Genomic DNA, 14,350 nt, shown 5'->3' with positions numbered 1-14,350 from the left:
CACTAGGTTTTGGACAGAAAATGAACAATTGGCCCTAAAAAGTGTTTGATTGTGTGGAATCGTTTATGAATACTTTTTCATCCAAATGTCAAAAATAAGATTTGGAAATGGTGAACCGAAATTGAGCTATACATCGACCGCTGTATTATAAGATAAGACAGTTTAGGCTGCCACATCGCATATGCAACTTAGAGAATATTCGTTTTAGGGAGACATTCATCTTGGAGATACATGAAATGTCTAGAATATGACGAGAACTTGAAAATGTTAATCTAAAAGAAGCAATTCATCTAGAACAGGTTACATCTAAGAAATTTCACTGTATAACGTGATGTAACCTAATAACTCAAAAAGTCAACCAAGAGTCAGTTGCATCAAGTTTGAACGTTATGTAGAACATGATATTGTAGTATCAATACAATACTTAAACAAAGTAACAAAGTAATAAAAATATAACTAAGCAAAAATCTCAATACAACCAAAGAAATTGTTAAAAAAAGTTATGCACACGTACTTTAAAAAAATGCTTCCATTGTACCGGAAAATACTATCAGCCCTCAATCCTAATTTGGTGCTAAATTGCATCCCCTTTTAACAACTAACCCGATCTAAACCACTCATTTCATGGTCGCTATTTCCCTGCTCCATGTAAAGATATGTTTTTTCTTCGTGTTTTATTGAACCCTCGTTCGATTAACCAGCCGACACCGTCAATGACGGGATGCTCACGGTTACGCTTGGGATAGCGTCCTTCTTTTTTTCCCCCGTATCTCGCTCCACGCCAAGCGGCCTCGTACCGGTGTTCTTCCGGGCTCATGACTTAATCTTTTCACACTTGCTTTCACACTAAATCAGTGCAATTCAAGCGAAAGCTCTTGCAAGCGGCCCACCGGTCCCTTCCCAACGACTCAATCACACGTGTTGATTGTCGACGAGCCCGGAAGGTGACGATGGTATCGAGGGTGTCAAATTATGGTAATTTTCGATACCTCTCCAGACGGTTGCCGCTGCTGCTGCTCCACAGCACCGCTCAGCACCGTACTACCGGAAGGTAAGGCCGGGGCTAAGGGCGACCCGAGGCTGTTTCCGGCGTGTTTGCTCGTTACGTTACGGTGCGAGCAGGACGGAGCAGCATCGGTTGCATCGGTTCTTAAGATGGGGCACGACACGTGCTACGATAAGAAGGTGGCCGTCTTCTTAGGTCGATGTTTGCAACTGCGAACGGATGGAGTTAAAACGGGGCTGGAACTGGGTGTATACTGAGGGTCGTTTCGTGACCTTTTCGTGTGCATGAAAAAAAGGTTCATTAGAATTGCTTCCTAAACGATTGGAGCTAATCTTTCATGTAAGTAGCTAATGATCGGTTCAATTGTGTATGAGTAGCAAAACGCAATTTTGCTTGTATTGTACATTGAAATATGAGTTTTTGTGATGATTTCGTGAGACTCCTTACTAAAAAGAAATCAATTAAAATTGATTTTAAATGCTTATACATAATTATCTGTCTAAAACAAAACGCCATTCTATAAAAAAAGTAATTTCCTGTAGTTCTACATAATTCCTTTTCCTGTTTCTAACGCCGAAACCCAAACGAAAAAATCGCATTTTCTCCCGCACGCTTCCCAAACACTCGGATTCTTCCTGACGATGGCAATTTTGGCCCAACACCCATCTGGCGGTTTTGCGGTTTTTAGAAGCGAATATAAAATCACAGACCGTTGTTACGACTGAACCTTGCGCCTCGAACGGTCCCCGCCGGGGAAGTACGGTAGGGAAATCGTTAAATCGAAACGTTTATCCTCCGCTGCGAGCAGCATAAAAGTGTTTGCAAATCGATTTTCTAGCCTCGCTCCATTCCGAGCCCCATAAGTGGCACTTCCGGTGAGTTGTGTTCGCGGGGCGTCAGATTCCTGGACACACATACCCACACAAATCCATTGGAGGGGATGTGGGGAAGTGAGTGCTAGAATTTGTCGCGACTGACACGATGATCGCTCTCCGGATGGTGTTTTTTTTGTTGCTCTCTTTATGTGGTCGTGGGGTGTATGGAATGGGGTGTTGGGGTTGTTTTTTTGTTGTTGCTTTTCCTGGGGGAATGCGTAAACATTGAAAATGAGAGGAGATTGGTAATAAAATTGAAATTTATTTTGTACCACTTGAGCAGTCGTGTACGAGGTGGTTCTGGTTTCGTATTTTTTATTGTAGCAGGATGATGTGTGCTGGGGTATCGATGACGACGACAATGAATGGAACTGTGTAAAACGGGAAATCAGTTTACTCAGCAGAATGAAAAATTCAGGTGGTGGGTGAAATGGCTTCTCAACAAATGAAATTCCAAGACAAAATGATTCTTTAAAGAAGTCTATTCTGTGGGAGATTAAATTGATTCGATGATGCGGATTGAAATAGATTGTTTGTATGACAAACAACAATCATCAGAAATATAATAATAAGATAATGCACATCAAACGATGCATATTACTAATTGAACAATCTATTTTCTTTGTTAATACGTGTGTTTAAAAATGATATAAAATCACGGCACTGTGATATACTTTTGAAAATAGGTATTTCAGTTCATTCTGGTACTTTAATTTCTTTCTATTTATATGTTTCAACTGTTTAAGGCTTGTCATCGCCTCGAGCTTCTCTATTAGTTCTGGTGGTTCATGAGTGCCTCCTATCCTATGTGTCCTCCGTTCCCTTGTAAGCTTTTTTGCTCTTAATTCATCAGAAATGCAAGCATTGACTGATGTTCCTCTGCTGCCGTTATGCCGGTTGTTTGCTTCACGGTGTCTATTTGCTTTCAATCCTGTTGTCTTGTCGCGTCTCTCCTTAGCTGCTGGATATAATGATCTCATTCCAATTTCTCGATGATCCTCGATAAGTTATCGATCTAACTCATCTTAGACTTGGGGGTTATGAAGTACTCCGGGAATCGCTGTGAGATCTATTGTTCTTCTTAGTTGACACCATCACTTATTCACTTCGTCGGACAAGCGGATTGCTATGCTGTTCTCTGGGCGACAGCACACCTATAACTAGCGTTTCTTCTTACACGCAATGATACGTACGGTAAATTATAGCTCATCTCTGGAGCAACCATGTGCTGTTGTGAGTCAAAACAAAGATTTGTTTTACTATTAGAATGAAGATTCAAAGAAAAACAGCCTTCATCCAAGCTTGACCTCTTTTGAGGTCGAAGCGAAGAATGGAAATCAGAACCAAGTATCATTCTGACCGTCCAGGTTGAAAGCTGAATTGCAAGTGTTTATTGGAAACTAGAACGCGTCCTTATATTCTATCTCACCAACTATTTATATCTCTTCTTTTACTCGTTTTGCTTTGTTTACGCGACGAACTGTACTGGAAGTTTCTACCATCTGAACCAACTTGATCCTTACCTGTTAGAATTAATAATACCTATAATTTATCGTAATCCTATTCTTATATGAGTTTATTGTCATATTGTTTTATATATTGGGTAGATTATTTTGAATTTTATTACCTTTCTTGGACTCACTCAACGAATGCCACATATACTAAGTAAGTCTGTTACCTCGAGTTTTAGTGTTCGTTTTTACCCTTCGTATTATATAACATGAGGTAGCAAAACATCAAGGTTCTTTTTTGGTTAGTTAAAGGGATATTTTTTTATTCAGAAGGAACTATCCAAAAAGGTCGTATTGCTTAAAATGGGTAGTTAAAAAAATCTTATTTAAAGTTTGTTCGGTCCGCTTAAAAACAGCAACGGACTTTCTTGTCTCATGAGTTTAATGTATCCTGAAAACTCCGAGCAATAATGTAACCAGTGTATCATTGTTTTATTGTATTAAGTGTTAGAAAACGTCCGCACATTTTTTATTGAATAATCCACACTTTCCAGCGTTACAGCTCGATTTTTGTAAAGAGATTTTTTTTTAACTCTCATAAGATTTGAATTCTACCACGATTGCCCGTTAGTATTTTCAGTTTTAAAGCTACTTTAATGTCCATATCCACAACCCCCATCGTTCAATTGCGCCCAGAGACGCACATTTGACGCATTGTTCTTTAACTGGCCTATTGCTCCTTTGATCTCCGTTGTTTTGTCCAGGCCACAGTTCCGTTCTGCAAAGGACGACGCAGATGAGAACAAAAAAAAACACTCACTTAAAAAAACGTCGGCAGGTCAGAGCCAGATCGCCATCATATCAAGCAAACTGCACTATAGAAAACCACCGACCGTGCGAGGTCATGTATTGTTGCCGGTAGAAATACGGGTATGAAATGGAGAAAAAAAAACCATACCCACGAAGAAGCAGTAAACGAGACACGCGACCCACCAAAAGGACATCGGAATGGTCGCATGTTAAAGAGTCCCCAGTCCCCCACCATAAGAGGGTCTTTAATGTGACTGGCAGAAGCACACAGCAGGGAAACAACAGACCTTGCACCATCGTACGGCACTCATTAAATAGATTAAATTCACTTTTGGTGATGAAACCGGCTAGACGGTGGCAATTTCGAACACTTTTGGGCTAATGTGATGTAAAGTTTTATGGCTTGATTTCAACGGGTTTTGCAAAGCTGAAATGGTGAGTGCATGATGCCCTGTGAGGGTTTATAGCACCTTGGGTTGATTGATAATTATGGTGCGGTCGAGCGTCACAAGCAAACAGCGTTTATACGAAGCGATGAAATCATTCAGTAGAAGAATATGTTTTTGGAAACTTAGATACCGTGTGATTAAATCTTGGAATATATTTTTATACTTAGGATATTTACACTCAGGACGATAAAGGCATTCGGAACAAACAATTTGTAGTTTTAAAGTTGTATAAAACATTAATATATGTATGTTCAAAACAACAAAACTTTTAAATTTGAAAGCCATTTTATATTCCATTTGGATGAGATTCAAATAGGAAAAGATTAAAATAAGATAAATGCAGAAACGATAAAACAGTGGAATTAAAATTAAAACAATTTTCTCATCAATCAAAAATAAAATAAAAAAATGAACTGAAAGACATAAAATAATGCAAAATTTAACACAAATCGACTAAAAACTAAGAATAAAAAGAAAACCAATATGAAAATAATGTAATAACAGTCAAATTTTCCATTCGTATTTAATCTAAAATGCATTTTTTACAATTTTCCTTTTAAAAGCAGTTCATTAAACCATTCCTAACGGATACACTATTAACACTCCCTTGTAAACAATCAATGAAAGACTTTATGTAGCAAACATGCACCAAATACAAAGCTCGTTCCTTCCCATCTTTATTGATTCTTCATTTTCAAGCAAATAAAAGAGGATAAACTAGCATTCCACACCGAAACTGCCGCCATCCTACTTGACATCATGCAGTAGGAAATGTATTACCTCGCAAGCCCGGCACATGTTGCCAAGTGTCATATTCCGACCCACTCCCACTTGCCATTCCTCCCATTTGCCGATCCCTCTGCCAAGCTCGATCTAATAAACTAAATAAACTTGACCGCGAACAACGGGGAAATCGAGGCGTATCGATACGATGCGAGGCGTATCGGGGCCGTGCCAGCATTCTTCAGTAGCATCTGTTTCCGGGTGGAGCGACCGAGAGTTTCTTTGCCGATGTTGCTCCCTCGGTGCATTATCACTTGCGCGGCACTTTCCCTTTTGTGGGAAGCGAAACAAACACACACACAGAGTGAGGAAGAGTGTGAGTGAAACTAGAACGAGAATGAGCAAGAAAGGACGAGAGAAGTTGTGCTCCCACCGCACCAACCATCGTAAAGCGAATGGAAAATCGATGGCTGGCGGTTTGGCTGTAATATACGGTAATGGTGGTGTCGAAATGTGTATCATCGTTCTGTGGGGGAGGGGGGGGTTCGGTCCCTCGTCTCCCACCCGGACGATTGTTTGCGTACGCAAGGGAAGGGAGCGCCATGGTGCAATATGTCGGGCGGAACTTTGTCCTCCTATCTCGTCCCTATCGCTCGGTACAATGACTCCTGCATGTAGGTTACACTCGACAAGTGTTGAAATGTTTTATGTCACTTCCGGTAACGTGTTGCTGCCAGCCCGCGCGCCAAAAGGTAAAGTTGGCTGCCGTGTGCTGGCAGCAGCGACGTGAAACACCAATTCCAGCCCAGTTTCGATCATAACGTGTAGTGCGGTGTGAGAAAGTGAACACTCATAAGCGGGCCGGGAATTGGAAACAACTTCATTCCGATGGCGTTACACTGTCTACCGGAGTGCCGGTAATAGTGAACCAACGATACAATAAGGGTCGTTTGAGACCGTTGCACCCAGAGCAGGGGACATTCCAGGACGCTGCTGGCAAAGCACAGCGTGACGTCTCATTCACGCGGGAAATAATATCTTCAAGATAAAGTATAATAAATTCTCCTGTCATTCATCTCATGGTCCTGACCATTCCACCGCTTCTCTCCACCCGACATATACGGGACAGGCAAGTCCTGGTCGATTTGAGCAAGAGCGGACACAGCATAGCGAGTCGAGAGCTGCTTGCTGCGAGTCCATCCAGTCCGTCCGGGATATGATAGGTTCGTTTTCCCTTTCATTAGGCACGTGAAAAGACGAAGCGGAAAACTGGCTAACCGCAGGCAAGTCTACGACAGGATAATCCACCACGCGTGACGAGCAACATTACACGGGCCACGGCTCACCTACGCGACGTGCGGTTTACCGCATCGTTTGGTCGGATTCCGACAAAAGGTATTTACCGTGGGGCTTCGTCGGCTACTTGGTGAGTTATTTGCTTAGCTGAGGAATTGGTGTTAACAGTGTTTAAGGGCTGCCTTAACGAGGCACCCTTTAATGAACCCTTGCAAGCGTGTGAAGAAAGTGTACATTATCCATCACGGAAGCATCGTTTAAGCTGATCGTTATGAGTAAAAACTAGGGTATTTTGAAGCAAAACTGTATGCAATAAACACGATTTTGATGTAAGATTTTTTACCGATGGTTGTTGGCACCTGAAGGCCGGTTTAGACCTTGCGTGAACGGAAACGTCAAACTTTGTTTTTTTTTTTGCTATATTTCCTTGAATATTAATCGGAATATTACCCATCGTACACCAAAACAAAAGAAATTTACGCTAAAATCTATATGGTTCAACGATAAGTTTATTAAATATTTTTTAGCAAATCAATATAAACTGAATAATATGATTTAAATATATTTATAATAATATGTTACTATTATCTTTTATATTAGTATTTAACATATTATTCATTTAAGTTATTATAAAATAATAATTAAATAATATTTATTAGCTATTATATTTCACACATTTATTAATAAATGTTTTAATGATGATAACATTAACTATATGGAAACGAATTTAAGAGATCTTCCAGAGTTTATGGTCCAAACGGGTTTTGTTTGAATTCCTGTATTGTTTGTTTTGATCGAAGTTGTAATTTATCGCCAAAAGAACGACTGAATTCTTCAGATTTTAATGTAAAAAATAAATAATCAACGTTTCACCAGGCCCACTTCGACTGTAAAGCGGCCTTAAGGGTTTAACTAATTTAACAACATCGTCGTAATCGCGTGTATTTAGAAAAAAAATCATCTAGATGTCAGTTGACTTGTGTAATTCAGATGATGTTAGAAGGATCTTACATCTCAATTATTAGATTTTTTTTAGGAAAAAATAAGCTTAGTATTTTCAAATGTATGCAACGTGCTGCATAAACTATCAACTGAATAACACATTTGACTATGAGTTATCGCTTCGTCTTGATAAGATCACCGCGCATAGCAAAATAATTAACCTCACGGGCATTATATATTTCAATAAGACAGTTTTAACTGTTTTTAATGTATGATTAAAAAGTATACCATTATATGAAACAGTAGCTTAAGACGGTACCATCGATTATTTTTTAATATTGTTTATCGTTTTCGTTTATTGTTTATCATTTATCGACTCTTTTCCATATTTACGATATTTTAAATCCTTTCGTGATACAATTTTATATTCATTAATTTATCTACAATAATTATTATTGCAGCTTTTAATTATCAATACATTACTTCAAAGGCAACAAATAAAAATTCACAGCCACTCTAAAGAACAGCACTGCAATAAAACGTTCCAATGAGTGTCAATGATTCGGTAGAGTTTTCTTTTAAATAGCCAGTTTTATTTAATTTAACTCATCCCCACACTCCAACGCACTCTCGCACCAAGTGTGAGAACCGGCTTGTGCAAACACAAAGCACCCGGGCTAACGCTGTTATCATTATCTTCCACGGACGAAGGAGAAGGCAACCGTGCCGCGTCTGGCAAGCAAATTGTATTTTGTCTGCACACGCTTGCCAACATTCCATCCTTTGCGACCGAAGGCACGAGCGCGGTGGTGGGATGGTGGTAGCCGTACGCGTACGCGGCGCAACGTAACCAGCGTAGACAGTTGCCCCAGGTGTGGCGAGATGTGCGAGAAGCACGTTTCCCTCAAAACGAAGGAAGGAAGTGCTCAGCGCGGGAGGAGAAAAGTTTCGTAATAAATTAATTTTGATTATGATGATGAGTGCAAATTTATTATCCCTGTAATTGAGTTTCATTTGTTTATTACATTTATGTTCGGAGTTTTCCCAAGAGGGCCCATCGTGCGATTGCTTCGCGTTCTGCAAGGATGGCAGGGTTGTGGCGGTGATACCGACCGAACTTCACACTGGAAACCGCACCACTAACGTGCCACTTCTGGGGATCACCACACCGCTCCAAGCATCGGTTACGGGAAGGGCCGGCGGAGGACCATAATTTCTACAACCTCTGCTAAAATCGGAAGATTAAATGCGTACGACAAGCGTAAGATGACACCGGGAGCTGCGGCCGACTTGCCGAGTTGCACGGTCCGGGAGTCATCATTGGAAGACATTACGTAAATTAATCATGTTGCGAGTGTTCCGGCGCGTGGTGTTATTGTTGCCCTGGTTGTGGAACGTTTGGCAGTGACGCGTCGGGTGGATCTGCATAAATTTGTTCCACCTTTTGGGCGTGGATCAAATGGCTTCAGCATGAGGCAAACAACGTTCATATATCGAACAAAAAGAGTGGAAAACAGTCAATTAATATAAAGCATTCGACATCGATTATACAGCTCCATACTATTTAGCAATTATAAAATATTCTTCCTGATCTTTCATCATCGTCTTGTCTAACACGTTGAAGAGATAGTCGGAAATTATCAAAGAGAATTCCGAAACGAAAAATCAACCACTGATCAGATCAGAAGAAGATCAGATCTTCACGATGCGGTAGATCTTGGAGAAGATGGCAGAATATAGACACATCACGTACCATCTCTTCACTGACTTCAAAGCTGCATACGATAACATATCCAGAGTAAAACTATACGACGCTATGAGCTCTGTTGGAGTCCCGACCAACCTGATAAGGCTAGTTAGAATGACTATGACCAACGTTACTTGCCAACTGAGGGTGGATGGAGACTTCGAGAACCATCTTCTATAAGTCAAACCAGATCCTGGTCTGCGGCTCTCATATTTAGCAGAAGACTACCAAGGGATCGAGCAGGCGACAGAGAACCTCGGATTCCAGATAAACGAGGCAAAGACCAAACTGATGGTGGCAACATCAGCGACTCTACCAATAATTAATTCAAAACTTCTTAGGCTTGACGTACAGATAGGTAAATGCTCTTTTGAAGTCGTCCTAGAATTCACCTATCTCGGGTCAAAGGTCAGAAACCAAAATACCATGGTAGTTGAGTTGCGCGAGCGAATGCTGAATACCAGCTGCTCTTTCTACAGCTTAAGAAATCAGTTCACCTCAAAGAACCTGCCACGACGAACGAAGCTGGGAATATATATCACCTATATAGTACCGGAACTCACATACGCCTCTGAGACATGGACATCTGGATATGACTCTGAGACATTGTACGCATGGAAACGGACGACAAGGACAGAGAACTATTTACCAAACGATTTAGCGATCTCAATACAATATCCACTTAACTCGAACAAATACAATCGTAAAAAAATAACTATCAAACAAAACTGTCTAAATTTTATTTACCAAGTAGCCAAACAAAACCCAACTCTGCAATATCCCCTCTTGTATCGAAACTCTGCTTTCAAAAAATCTCTAATTTCATTCGAAAGAAAAACTAGTTTTCGGTAATCGCTGACGAGCACAAACAAAGCAGACAAAAGTTGCCCCAAAAGCCATGTCTTTCAGCAGCTCGCACCGTGCTCGCTAAGCCTTCCAATCAAGATTATCTAACCAGCGACCATTATGGCAGGATATGGCAGCATCACAGACTCGTCGCGCGAGCTAATGCGATCCCCCGTTTCCATAACCCTCAAAATGCCGGCCTGGAAACTGAAAGGGATCAGAACGAACTGGTACGCTCAGTACTTTTTCGCTTCTTACGGCACAATTTTCGGCGCCAGCGGACGGTTCGTTCCGACTGCGGCAGCAGCAGACGGTTTAAAATAATTAAAGATTACTATCGGCCAAAGATTAGTTTCTTCCCGCGAGCGGAAGACAGTTGAATAGCGAGCAAACGAGAGCATTGCCAGCTTTTACCTCAGATTTCGGCTGGTACGTCTTGAAGCATATTTTCGATTTCGATACCGATGGAAAAGGTTAAACGAAGGATTTTGGGGGAACACGAACATTTCCGACACGGGGCAATTCAATTGTTTCCGTCCCAGCGGAACGACAGTGGATTAAGCGTTAATTTAAACTTTTCTGTTCCGGAGCTTTTGTTTTTGTGTAGCTGTTTGTGTAGCATCGCTGAGCGAGTGTGAGGAATCATTCACAAACTCTATAAAAATTTGGCAAATAGATCTAAAACACACATAAAAGCTGTCCATTTGAACAAAAAATCAAACCAAACCAAAAAAATTAAACGAAGAAAGTCCCCCATTCAAGTCGTTCCGTTGGAATTTGTAAAAGCTCTACTTAAACATTCTTTTAAAACGATCTATTTCCATCAACATGAATGATGACAAGCTGTACCGGATTAATGCAGCACTCCGTAATCATTAGTCGTATAACTATCCGATATGTTTCGTGTTTCCCCCCTTTTCCTCCAGCCAGAGCGCTTCCGGGTAAACATAATTTTCTAATTACTCCACTTTTAATTGCCGCTTAGTGAATTGAGCCAGCGCGATATGGAATGCGCTCTTTATGCAGCGGCAGAGATAAGCCTGCTCGGAGAAAATGTAGCCTGTACGTCGCTCACTGCTGTCCCTAATTAGGGACAATTAGTTTAATGTGGCTAATGAAGGCTCTGGCGTGCCGGTACTTCCGCATTTTAATCTCTTAATTTACGAACGGCAATCGGGAACGCTTAAAGTGGGGATTCCTTGCATTTATTAGATCTTCCACTTACAACAGTCAGTTGCAAACTGGTTGGATGGAAAAAAGGTGTTGAAGATAGTTGCTAATTAAATTGCCACTTACAGGCGTTTCATGTTTTCGCAATCACTTATGTACGGTGGTTTTATTGCACTAATTAGGCAATAATTCGTTCGGTGGGCAAAGTGTGCAGTATGATTATGGCGGACAATTTAGTGCTTTATTCGTTATTACTACTCTTCCTCGGTGGTTAATGCACTCGTTTTCACAGGATTTATCAGGAGTGCTAAATTTTGTGTACAACTCAACTCACGAACAACACACAAAAATAGACTGAAAACAATAATATATTGACCATTGCATCACATCCGGCATTCTGCGTTCACACGCAGTGCTATACATCCTTCTCAACATCTTTCTTTCGAACTTGAACAGCAATATTTTACACTACGATCAATAATAGGAGCGGTTTGGATAGTAGCTATCAAAGATCAATAGAACAGCTCTGATCGAATACAAAATTTTCCTGTTTTGAGACGCAATACCTACAATCATAACGAACAAGTACGAATAAAAAAACCCTCTTTTAGATATTTGGAACTTGCTGGAGAGTCCAGTACCGAACTATCTCTCAGTAATAGGCTTACAGGAGGAGCAACTAACCAAACATCAGCAATTTTACTCATAGCTATCGGGCTTTTTTATATGAGAGACTCATATTTAAAGGTTATTAAAGTCTGCTGATGTACTGAGCTATGCTAATAGAAATATTCAGCGTGTATTTTGGAATGTAACACAGTGTACAAATCAATATTCATTCAATTCGTTTCTTCTAGAGTATCTATAAGCTCAGAATTGAGCTTTAAGCTCATCGGACGTCAATGTGAGGAATTCTATTTCAATATTTGTCGTGTAACTTCCAATGCTACATTAGAATATTCAAGTTGCCCTTCAAGATCATAACAAAATCCACAAGTCAACGAAGTGATGCGTAATCAAACATGCATTCAAAGCCCTTTCAGATGGAATTTCAAACAATAGTTTACAGCCTTTTCTTTTCCCAGCTTTCCTAGGACCTCAGTTTGAGCAAAAGCTCTCCAGAAATAGAACTAATCGGAAGGCCATCACGTAGTGTGTCGTTCGGGGAGTGGCAGCAGAATACCAAATGGTACGGAATAATAGAACAAACAACGAAACTAAACAGAGCAACCCTTCTTCCGCAAAAAAAAGAATCAAAGTACTAACGCGATGGTGTGTGATTTGGATGGTGTCGTTGCTTGCCGTAAAGCTTTAGAGCGGAAGGAGTGCAAAAGTTTGCCCTGGAAGCATTGTAACTATCTTCCAATTTCTGTAGAATACGAATGTGATGACGCCAAAGTTTGACGATGGTTTTGTACAAGGGGGTTGGGAGGGGAGGGGGCGAAAGTGTTTGGAGAGCGAACGAGGCATCAAATGCTAAATGGTGCTAAACGAGAAAGTTTTCTGCCCACTCCAGTGCCGGCCACGCGTGTGGTATCATTGTTTTCCACTATCGGACGAGTCGCTTTTAATGTACCACATACGTACATGAGGAACAAAACTTTTCTCTAACCATGTGCCGTTTTTTTGTTTGGTACAAACACTACTCCATTCATGTTTGGTGAGTGACGACCATGTGCAAATGGTGCCGTGTCGTGGGTGATAGTCTCTTTCATGCAAAACTTTCGTCTGTTTGATTCACGTAGGATTTAAATCATACTTCCATGGTTTTGTACTGTTTAACTCTCTGGTGAGTATTAAGTTTAAAGTTTATTGAAGCATTGCAGCTACAGTAAAGCATCATTGTTTGTCATTTCATTTTCTGCCGCTGGAATTGTATTATCTGCAGCATTGTGAAAAATGGCCAACACTTGAAGGAGTCAACACGGTACACTAAATTGCAAAAGTGCCGGTCGGATAAAGGAGCCAATGAATTATGTCTAACACTGTCAGTCTAAGTGTCTTGCCGCACACTTCCTCCAGCGCACAGATGATGGCTTCGCTACTACTCCGTTGACATCTTAGTCGGGATGGTTGGGATGGAAAGAGAGAAGGACAAAAACTGCCGCACTGCTAGTTACATTTTTCATCGGGCACTTTAACCTCCGATCCTATGGGCCGGTCCAGAGTGCGCTGTCTGCGCAGCGACTGTCCACATAATTTACTTTTACGATCATTTTATGGGATCGCTTGAACGAACGAACGAGCGGGACCGGCCGGAACGAACTAGTGATTGAAGCTTTTTAAAGCCATTGTTTGGTCCTTTAAAATATCGATTGACCCGGCAAGGCGGAAGTAAGCCCCCGGGTCGGTTATGGGGGCGTTTTTATGGCTTTTCGGAACAGTTCGCTACATTAAATCACTTACGGCGGTCTGGAGGAGAGCTGGGTTGGGTGGTTGGTACGGCTAACGAAGCAGTTTTGGAAAAAAACGGTTGTCAAAGATGATTCGATTTTATTTTAATGCAGTGGTGAGTGCTTAAAACAAGATAAAATTAAGTTCAAAAATAATAAATCTATTACTTAAAATTGCAAAAACCCAATAAGTGACATTTTGAAGAAAGGAAGAAAACACGTAAATATGTAATATCGTGGAGCTGTATCAGTACATGCATATCAACACATGGAAAACTATACAATCTTGTACTGCGTACTCTAGAATAGATTGTCCTTTCTTCAAACAGATCAATGAAGTATCGATACACAGAATATCATTTCAACAAGGGGAACGATGTTGTCCTGGACGGTTAGTAACTTTCTTTCCATCTGATTTCAAAGGATCAAGACGATGCTTAGGACGCATTGCGCAAACTGATACAACAAAATTGAATTCTAAACCTTTTCTTCGTTTAGTTGATATTTTATTTAAAATTCAAATGAAATGCTACCGACTGTTTCAGCTTGAAACAGCAATATCACCCTTTAGCCAAAGACTACATTCTGTCCCTTGCAACCTTAACGTACAGGACACCTCAAAGCCTCGACCCGAAGACACAC

The sequence above is a fragment of the Anopheles arabiensis genome, chromosome 3 (assembly GCF_016920715.1).
Source record: "Anopheles arabiensis isolate DONGOLA chromosome 3, AaraD3, whole genome shotgun sequence".
NCBI lineage: Eukaryota > Metazoa > Arthropoda > Insecta > Diptera > Culicidae > Anopheles > Anopheles arabiensis.
This window is presented reverse-complemented; position numbering follows the sequence as displayed.